Source organism: Mesocricetus auratus, unplaced genomic scaffold, assembly GCF_017639785.1.
Source record: "Mesocricetus auratus isolate SY011 unplaced genomic scaffold, BCM_Maur_2.0 Super-Scaffold_100004, whole genome shotgun sequence".
Taxonomy (NCBI): domain Eukaryota; kingdom Metazoa; phylum Chordata; class Mammalia; order Rodentia; family Cricetidae; genus Mesocricetus; species Mesocricetus auratus.
This window is the reverse complement of record NW_024429189.1, coordinates 5,273,301-5,283,738: the sequence shown is the minus strand read 5'-3', so window position 1 is coordinate 5,283,738 and position 10,438 is coordinate 5,273,301. Positions and strand designations below refer to the sequence as shown.

The 10,438-nt window shown below is 42.9% G+C and overlaps 1 long non-coding RNA gene across 1 annotated transcript; it reads right to left on the bottom strand.

Annotated features, from left to right (window-relative positions):
- Positions 1–243: 243 nt before the first annotated feature.
- Positions 244–2,289, bottom strand: LOC121140163. Its single transcript, XR_005876971.1, has 3 exons — positions 2,182–2,289; positions 536–637; positions 244–425 (listed from the first exon to the last, which is right to left on the bottom strand). It is a non-coding gene; the product is annotated as an uncharacterized LOC121140163 (long non-coding RNA).
- Positions 2,290–10,438: the final 8,149 nt, after the last annotated feature.

Below are 10,438 nucleotides of genomic sequence, written 5' to 3'. Positions count from 1 at the left end.
TTACACTGACCCTCACTTGCTGACTGACATCTGCTTGTCTGGGACTCTGATAACCCTTTCCTCCCCTCACTAGCAATAATGCATGTTCCTATCCTGTAACTCTCCATAGTTGCTCTGCCTGCCAAAGCTGAGACCTGTGATCCTATGTGTCATAACATGTCACTTATATTGGGACCCATGGATGCTGATTATCAAGGTCAGGTCTGCATTTTCACACCAGACTAATCACACATGACACATATAGAAGGGAATATCTACCACTTTACTGAAATCTGAGGCATTCGAGGGGTGTAGATATGGGGTCTACCTTCCATCAACATCTGGCATTGTATCTACAAGGTGAATGGGCGAGTGCAGTAGTCCCAGATCCAAGGTGCTGTGTAGACTCTGATACTTTTCCATGCATTAAGTTTTGTTGCAGGAATCTATTTAAAAATAGAAATAGATGTTTCAGAGGGATGTTTAATGGTTCTTGTCTTATAGTTAAATCATGAATGTAAGAGAAATAGATAAACAAAAATATTAATCTCATTACCATCACATCTAGGGTTGATGATGTCTGTTCGGTTCAGTCCTAGGTATTGCACAATACTTTCAAAATCAAGTCGAGTTCTTCGACCTGGAGCCATGTGGCGACCTGAAGACCATATGGGTATGGAAAGTGGATAGAAAATACTCTTGCTATAGACAGTTAACTCACATATCATTCAGGTGTTTTTTGGGACCTGGGCGATTTCAAGCCTCAGGAAGAGCATCTCCAGCTGAATATTTCTGAGCATGAGGGGGAGCAGTGCAAAAGGACATTAGTCGGTGTTTCTGTCTAGAGTCTCCATGTCTAGGCTGAGAGACTCCTAGGCCATTGTTGGACTGTCTTGTGTGCAGAGACTACTGGCTGAAGACTGTGGGTGGTCAGGCTGTTCTGGAGAGAGGGAGGAGGCACAGGACAGCCTGATGTCCTGAAGGATCACGAGTGCAGAGCTACTGGAGGTTACACCAGACGCTAGAAATGCGCTGCCAGCATTGGGGCTCTAAGTGCCTGGTGATAGGGGCAGGTGGAGGTCATGTCTCCACCTAACAAGGGTAAATTTAGAGCCATGTGTTTTCATGTGTACATCAATATCCAGAACCCCACTGTGAGAACAGACACAGCCTGGAACACTTGATCAAGACACCTTCCTTACTCAGGATGTCACTGAAAATCTGTCTTCAGGAAATACACAAATGCCTTGCCTAAGTTCTGTGTTTGCTCCCACCTCATAAGTATGTGTGTTGAATGGTTGGGGGTATGTGTTTGTAATCATGGTGTCCAGAGAAGAAGATCCATCATCTTCCTCCACAGCTCTCAACTTGTGTCCTTAAGACACATTGTCCCATTGAACTGGAACTTCATCATTGTGGCTAGATTATTCTGGGCAACCATCTCTGAGGAACCATGGTCTCGTCTATAATAATGGGGTTACAGGCATGCTCAGCCATGCTTAGCTCTTTATGTTAGCTCTCATGATATGGATTCAGGACTTCATGCTTGCAGAGCAGGAACTCTTAACCACTGTGTTTTCCTAAGCCTTGTTCAAGTTTCTCCTAACATTTTGAACTATCTGAAGGAAGGAAAGAGCAATGAAATATTTTTTTCTCTATTTAGCACTGGACAAAACTGTACACTTAACTTTCCTTCACTAATTTGTCTAACATTTGTCATTTGATATGATGATAAATGTGGATTTCAGTACCTCAGGTCTGTCTAGGTGTATGGGAGCAACTTATGCACATCAGGTGATGAGTACAACTCTGTCCACCACAATCTGGATTCAGAACAGGCCCTGCTATAATGACCACAGCACATTGCCTCCAAATGATCCTCAATGTCCCCATGGGAAATGATTCCAAGCAGATGCCTTCTTAGAACAGGACAAGGAAAAAGACTGACTGAGAAAGGAAGGGAAGAGCCAGGACTAAGTGGGGGTGGTGCCGTTGGTGAGTCTTGTGCTTTGGGAGTGATCTGGAGAGGGCTGAAGACACAACAAGAGCTTACAAACCTCTCTACCAAAGACTCCAGGCATTGTAGAAAAGAGTCCAAGGTATTGGACTAGAGCATGAGAGGAGGAGATGGTGATCCACTTTTATTTACTGCCCTGGTAACCTGTGCCCATCTCTTATAACCTTAGGCAGGGTAAGACGCACCCATAAGCATTGTCATAGTGTGATTTATGGAGTCGGCATTATTCACATAAATGGCAATGACAAAGTCTTTCCCGTGAACAAAAACGAAAACGATGCGGTGGTCTGGCCCTGTGGAGAAAAATAAATCATATAGCCAAAGGATGATGGCACCAGCAAAAGAAGAATATAAACCCAAGCACTTACAGATGTAGAAGATACCAGGTTTACCTTTAACTTCATTCAGATATATCTTGAATTCAATACACCCAATAGGTTTTCTGCAACACAGGACAAAAGCATGGCTCTCTCTATGACATCAGCCCTATCCTTCCCTGTTGCCATCTTTGAGCTAATTAATGAGTTGACCCCAGATCCTTCTGATACATATAGAAGTAGGACAAGCATCAGTACATGGCTGTCCACAATCCTTATGTGTTCCACATTACAGCACATATCTGAAGACTTGCCCATTTCCCCAGTTAAGCATGGGATTCCTGCCATCCCAGGCCATTTTTCCCTAGGAGACCAGGTCCTGTGGTCATTCTGTTGCTGTGTCTCCAAAAGTATCCCTCAGAAGTCACAGTCCTGGACCTGCTGTCTCTACCCCTGTGTTCTTACTGCACATGAAGCTGAGTGAAATCTTGTGGGGCCTAAAGTTCTGTGCCTGCACAGATACAAGCACAGCAAGTACACTGACTCCAGAGATCAAAACAGCACTAGGAAGGAAAGCTTCGGCCCTCCAGAGAGTGCCATGGGAAAACAGCATATTATGCACTGGACCTTCTGCTTGTATCTCGTGTCCTGTGAACATCTCTGCTATGCTTACAGAAGTCACCTGACACACTGCCCAGAAAATACAAGAGAAGTTCATGTTGATAGCGAGTTCCCAGTTGATATTAGGGGCATGTACATGGTTAGTGTATTGAAACCATAGAGCCTAATGCAGAGAAGGCTCTCTGAGGGCAGGCAGGTACTTACGAGATGTTCATCCTAAACTCCAACTTGCCAATAATGTTCTTGACGAATGTGAAGGGTGGCAGTGGGCTGAACTTCTTCTTTTCAGGAACAGGCATATTTCCTGCCCAGCGATTTATGTACCACTTTCCTAGAAGCTAGAGAGCAAAGCCACCATTGAGGGGGAAGCATGGAAAGGGGAAGCCAGACTAAGGGGTTCTAGGAAGGAACTGAGATGGGAAGAAATGAAGGAGGGGCTGGGGTGAGGTCCCTGTATCATTTGAACAATCATGATACATTGAAGCATCAAAAAGAGTCCTGGCCATGGTTAGTCCCTCTCTGTCATGAATGGGCAGATCCAAGCAAGATAGTACTGGGACCTTGAATGAAAGTTATCATTCCTGGGACAGGTTGATTCTGGAGTTCCTGCACAGTTCCTACAAAAAACAGGAAAAAAATCACCAACAACCCCAGACTATGCAAGATAAAGAGATGGCCAATCCCTTTATTCTAAGACTGAGAGGGACTATTGGGCCAGATTGAACTGTAGTTGTCAGAGGGATTCAGGGTACCCAGACACCAGCTTCATCCATGGGGCATGATTGCCTCCAGGTAAACTGAGTTACCAGGAAGACACCATGAAAAACCAGAGAAGCCATAACAGGCATCTTTATCAATCAGTGCCAGGGCCTGGGAGTAAGGCTGATCATCTTCAGAGTCTCTCATCTTCTCAAAACACATCATCAGTTTAAACATCAGGACATCTTAGGAAGTCCATCCCCATACCCAGCATTGCTTAATTCTCTGGAAATAGTAGCCCTGCTCTGTGTATATTGTACTGCATGAGGCTTTGTTGAGAAACAGAAACCGAACAGAGTCACCTCTGTGGAATCAATCAAAGGTTATCAGAAGGCCACAGGCTGACAGAGGAGGCAGGAGGTTTCTGTGGCATAAGATGAGACAGAGTTATCCTTAAGACATCATTCTGCTCTGGGTGCCTCTGTGATGTCAGATATCAGGAAAAGCCATACTGGAGGACAGGAACTGAGTTAAAAAATAAAAACCAAGCATCTCAAGGATGTGCATTTTCAACTCTCGGCAGCAGCCTGAAAACTCACTCCATCCATGGGAACCCAGGGTACACATTCAGTCTCACCTTATTCACAGTGACCTCCTCTTGATAATTGTAGGATAATTGCTCCTCAGAGGCCAGGGTCAGGACCACAGTCAGCAGGAGCAGCTGCATGGTTTCCATGATGCTTCTATGCTCGGTGCCTCCCTGCAGCACATACATTCCGCACTGGGCGATTCCCCACTGCACAAAACCCCTGTCCATGCTATTAGGCCAGTTGCACTATTTTGTTTGGACTTCATGAATACATGGTGCTAACTTGTGTAATTAATCACCGGTGTGTGCTTTCACTCATTCTCGGAAAACCTTATCAGAAAAGAGAATGCCGTCAGAGTGGGAAGGAACACCTGGGAAGCCAGAGCCAGAAGGATAACAAGGGCTGCTGTGTTCCCAGCCTCCCCATGGCTGGCTGTATTCCCATTAAAAGATGCCACAACACGTTCTCTTCCAACTCAGAACCTCCAGTTTCCAGAGCAGCCAACAGCCTGTCTCCTCAGCTGCAGTCCCCTGATAACTGAGCTGTGGTGTCACCCTTCACCCCAGCACAGTGTCCTGTCTTCCCCCTTCTCTCCATCCTCTTGAGAGTGCTGCCAACCGTCCTGACTCTCCATGCCCTCGCAGCTGGTCTCTACCGAGCTGGCAGCTGCCCTGCAATGCACCCAAATCCCAACCCACCTGTTCATAGAGCGGCTGCCTTGACTGTTTCCAGGCTTCAAGATTAATTGGGAGTCAAGACTCTGACAAAAGTTTCTGGGGGGTCCCTACATCTTACTTCTCTTCCATTGTCTGCCACAACATTCTATGCACACATTGTGTGCCTGTGTGTACTGAATGTGGATCTATGTCTAGGCAGCTGTGAGAGACTGAACATCAGCATTTTTGATTATGTGTTAATATGTGCAAATGTCTTTGTGTGCTGATATCCGCGCTTGCTTGTGTAAATTTGTGCCTGTGTAGTTCTTTTATGCATTTTTATCAATTTGAGTAGTGTTTTGAATATATAGACAGATGCATGTTTGTGTGTTTTTCTCTGTGACTAGTGCCATTGGGCATATATGGGCATGTCATTGTGTAAATCATTTTTTCTGGTTGTGCACCTGTGTCTGTGTGCATTCCTGTCAGTGTATGTGTGTGCATGTTTAATGTCTGTTTATATAAGTTTCTGTTGCAATTTCTTGCGTCTTATGTTTGGGGTATGAAGTGGTGTACACAGCATCTGGGTTTCAATGCTTGGTCACTTGTGAAGTCCCTTTTTTTGGGAAATATGGAACTTTTGGCACTGTGGCCTCACCTAGATATCAATGGAATCTCCTTCTAGGTTTGTCCTCAGCACTCAGCTCCCTTGATGGATTTTTCAGTGACGAATATGAAATGACCATCTTCATCTCTTTTGATTAATTTTAGTTTGAAGTCTATCCTGTTAGATATTAGGATGGCTACATCAGGTTGTTTTTGGTCCATTTGATTGGAAATCTTTCCCCAACCCTTTACTCTGAGGTAATGTCTGTCTTTGAAGTTGAGGTGTGTGTTTTTTTTTGTACACAGCAGAAGGATGAATCCTGTTTTCATAACCATTCTGTTATCCTGTGTCTTTTTATAGGCTAATTGAGACTGTTGATATTAAGAGATATTAAAGGCCAATGATTGTTAATTCCTGCTATTTTTGTTTTTGTTGCTGTTGGTGTTATTGTGTTTGTTTTTGCCTTCTTTGTGTTTTGCTATTGTGGAATTATCTACTGTCTGTGGTTTTGTGGATAGCTGAGTTCCTTGTGTTGGAATAATGTATGTTACTTGGCCTTTTTCCTTTGCAGCTCTTGGCATTCTTTCTTTATTTGGTATGTTTATTGTTTAATTATAAGGGGATTTTTTTGGCCCAGTCTATTTGTTATTCTGTAAGTGTCTTGTATCTTCATATGCATATCCTTTCTCAGTTGGGAAAGTTTTCTTCTATGACTTTTGAGTATATTTTTTATGACTTTGAGCTGGACTTCTTCTTCTGTTCCTATTATACTTAGGTTTGTTCTTTTCATGGTGTCCCAGATTTCCTGAATGTTTTATGTTAATAATTTTTGCATTTAATATTTTCTGTGACCAATGAATCTATTTCCTCTATTCTGTCTTCAACAGCTGAGACTCTCTCTTCCATCTCTTGCATCCTGTTGCTTATGCTTGAATCTGTAGTCCATGTTAATTCACCCATATCTTCTTTTTCCTCGGTTTGTGTTTTCTTTATTGCCTATATTTCAAATTTCAAGTCTTGACTTGTTTGATTATTTCTTATTGGTTTTCTTTAAGAAATTTGTTTATTTTTTTTCTATTTTTTTGTTTTTTGTTTATCTGTTCCTCTACTACTTTAAGTGAATTTTTGATTTCCTCTTAAGGGCTTCTACCATGCTCATAAAGTTATTTTAAGGTCATTTATTTCTGCTGTAAACTGCTCCTGATGTAGAACCAGTAGTTTCTGGTGCTGCCATGTTGCTCTTTATGATTTTGAATGCATTCTTACACTGCTGTCTACCCATCTCTTCCTCTAGTGGGAGCAGGTGGGTCCTGTTCTTCAGGAGGTCCCTCTTCCTGGGGCCTGTGACTTAGGTGGCAGCTCTTCTTCTAGGCAGAGGCAGGTCGCTGCGGCCTCACCGCTCCGCACACAAGGATTCAATTTTGATTAGATCGCTCTGAGGTTGTGTTTTGCTCTGCCACTACGTGTGTCCAACAGGGACGCTGCTGTGGCGATTGCTCAGTTCCCCGCAATTGCCAGCTCTGCATTTCCCCGCGATTTGCACGGGGCTCATTTTCCTCCTCCTTTTAACAAAATTTCACTTGTTTTGAAATTGTTGAGAGTTGCTAAGAATTCACAGATTCTGCTTGGGACCTAGGAACCATTCTGCTGTCGGACCCTATTTGGCCTTACACGTTTGCCACCTACTGGCCAAACTTAGTTACTACAAGATGAGATCTACAACTAAAATGGAACACCGAAGGTCCTGGACAAGGACATTACTGAAGGTAACTACAGCATTCTTTATATTTTTCTTTTTTATTTATCTTTTTTACACATGTTACACTCAGTTCCCTCTCCCTCCCCTCCTTTCCCACCCCCGATCCTCCAACTCCCCACCCCACTCCTTCCCCCTCTGCTCTCCAGGAGGTTAAGGGCTTCCATGAGGGATTTTCAGAGTCTGTCATAACATCCCGGGCAGGGCCTAGGTCCTCCCCCATGTGTCCAGGCTGAGAGAGCATCCCTCCATGTGGAATGGGCTCCTAGAGCCTATTTGTATGCCAGGAATAAATACTGCTCTACTCTCCAAGGTCCCATAGCTTGTCGAAGCCTCTTCTCTGACACACCAGGTTCGAGGTGGGGGTGGTGTCTGGATCAGTCCCATGTTGGTCTCTCAGTCATCAGTCTGGAGTCCATGTGTTCCCCCTTGTTCAGGTCAGCTGTCTCTGTGGGTTTCGCCAGCCTGATCTTGATTCCTTTGCTCATCACTCCTCTTGGCAACTGGGTTCCAGGAGTTCAATTAGGTTCACAGCTGTGGGTGTCTGCCTCTGCTTCCATCAGCCACTGGATGAGGGATCTAGGATGTCATAAAAGGTAGTCATCAATCTCATTATCATGGGAGGGCATTTAAGGTAGCCTTAATGCCTATTGGTGTAATTCTTGTATATCTGTGAAGATCTCACTAGTGCCAGATATCTCCTGCCATGCATATCTCTCTTAGGGTCCTCCCTGCTTCCCATAGTGGCATAGTAGGCTGGCAATGCCCTGCTCCATGTCTAAAATCCATATATGAGTGAGTACATACCAAGTTTCTATTTTTGTGGGTTACCTCACTCAGGATGGTTTCTTCTAGTGCCATCCATTTGCCTGCAAATTACAAGATTCCATTTTTTTCTGCTGAGTACTCCATTGTGTAGATGTACCACATTTTCTCTATCCATTCTTCAGTTGAGAGACATCTAGGTTGCTTCCAGGTTCTGGCTGTTGCAAATAATGCTGCTATGAACATAGTTGAGCAGATGTCCTTATTGTATGAGTGTACATCATTTGGTTATATGCCTAAGAATGGAATTGCTGGATATTGTGGTAGGCTGATTTTCATTTTCCTGAGGAATCTCCATACCAATCTCCACAGTGGCTGTACAAGTTGGCAATCCCACCAGCAATGGAGGAGTGCTCCACATCCTCTCCAGCATAAAATATCATTAGTGGTTTTGATTTTAGCCATTCTGATGGGAGTCAGATGGTATCTCAGAGTTGTTTTGATTTGTGTTTCCCTGATGGCTAAGGATGTTGAGCACTTTCTCAAGTGCCTTTCAGCCATTTTGGACTCCTCTATTGAGAATTCTCTATTTAATTCTGTAGCCCACTTTTCAATTGGATCCTTTGGTGTTCAAGAGACTTGCTTCTTGAGTTCTATGTAAATTTTGGAGACCAGCCCTCTGTCAGATTTGGGGTTGGTGAATATCTTTTCCCATTCTGTGATCTGTCATTTCATTTTGTTTACTGTGTCCTTTGCCTTACAGAAGTTTCTCAGTTTTAGGAGGTCCCATTCATTAATTGTCGAACTCAGTGTCTGTGCTATTAGTGTTATGTTCAGGAAGCTGTCTCCTGTATGAATTCGTTCAAAGGTACTTCCCACTTTCTCCTCTAAGAGATTCAGTGTGACTGGGTCAACGTTGAGGTCTTTGATCCATTTGGACTTAAGTTTTGTGCATGGTGATAGATATGGATCTATCTGCAGTCTTTTACATGCCAGCATCCAGTTACTCCAGCACCATTTGTTGAAGATGCTTTCTTTTTTCCATTGTATAGTTTTAGCTTCTTTGTCAAAGATCAGCTGCTCAAAGGTGTGTGGGTTGATGCCATGGTCTTCAATTCGATTCCATTGGTTTACCTGTCTGTTTTTTGCTAATACTAAGCTGTTTTCAGGACTCTAACTCTTTAGTAGAGCTTGAAGTCAGGGATGGTGGTGCCTCCTGAAGTTCCTTTATTGTACTGGGTTGTTATGGCTATCCTGGATCTTTTGTTTTTCCATATAAAGTTGAGGATTGTCCTTTCGAAGTCTGTGAAAAATTGTGCTGGTATTTTGATAGAGATTGCATTGAATCTGTAGATAGCTTTTGGTAAGATTGCCGTTTTCAATATGTTGATCCTATCTATCCAAAAGCATGGGAGATCTTTCCATTTTCTGGTATCTTCTTTAATTTCTTTCTTTAAATAATCAAAGTTCTTGCTACACAGGTCTTTCACTTGTTTGGCTAGCATTACCCCCAGCTATTTGATTGTTTGGAGCTATTGTAAAGGGTGATGTTTCTCTGATTTCTTTCTCATCCCCTTTATTGTCTATATATAGTATAGCTACTAATTTTTTGAGTTAATTTTGTATCCTGCCACTTAGCTGAAGGAGTTTATCAGCTGTAGGAGTTCCCTGGTAGAGTTTTTCTGGTCACTTATGTAAACTATCATATCATCTGCAAATAGTGAAAGTTTGACTTCTTCCTTTCCAATTCGTATCCCCTTGATCTTCTTTTGTTGTCTTATTGCTCTAGCTAGAACTTCAAGTACAATATTGAAGAGATAAGGAGAGAGTGTACAGCCTTGTCTTGTTCCTGATTTTAGAGGAATTGTGTTGAGTTTCTCTCCATTTAGTTTGATGTTAGTTACTTGTTTACTGTAAACTGCTTTTATGGTGTTCAGGTATATTCCTGTTATCCCTGATCTCTCCAGGAAGTTTTCATGGAGGGGTGTTGCATTTTGTCAAAGGCTTTTTCTGTATCTAGTGAGATGATCATGTGGTTTTTCCTTTGCAGTTTGTTTATATGGTGGATTACATTGATAGATTTTCCTATGTTGAAACATCCTGCATCCCTGAGATGAAGCCTACTTGATCATGTTGGATGATTTTTCTGATGTGTTCTTGGATTCGATTCGCTAGTATTTTATTGAGTATTTTTGCATCAATGTTCATGGGGGAAATTGATCTATAGTTCTCTTTGTTAGTTGTGTCATTGTGTGGCTTGGGTACCAAGGTAATTGTAGCCTCCTAAAAAGAGTTTGGTGGTGAACCTCCTGCTTGTATTGTGTGGAACACATTGAGGAGTATTGGAATTAAAACTTCTTTGAATATTTGGTAGAATTCTGCACTGACGCCATCTGGGCCTGGGCTTTTTTTGGTTGGGAGTCTTTTGATG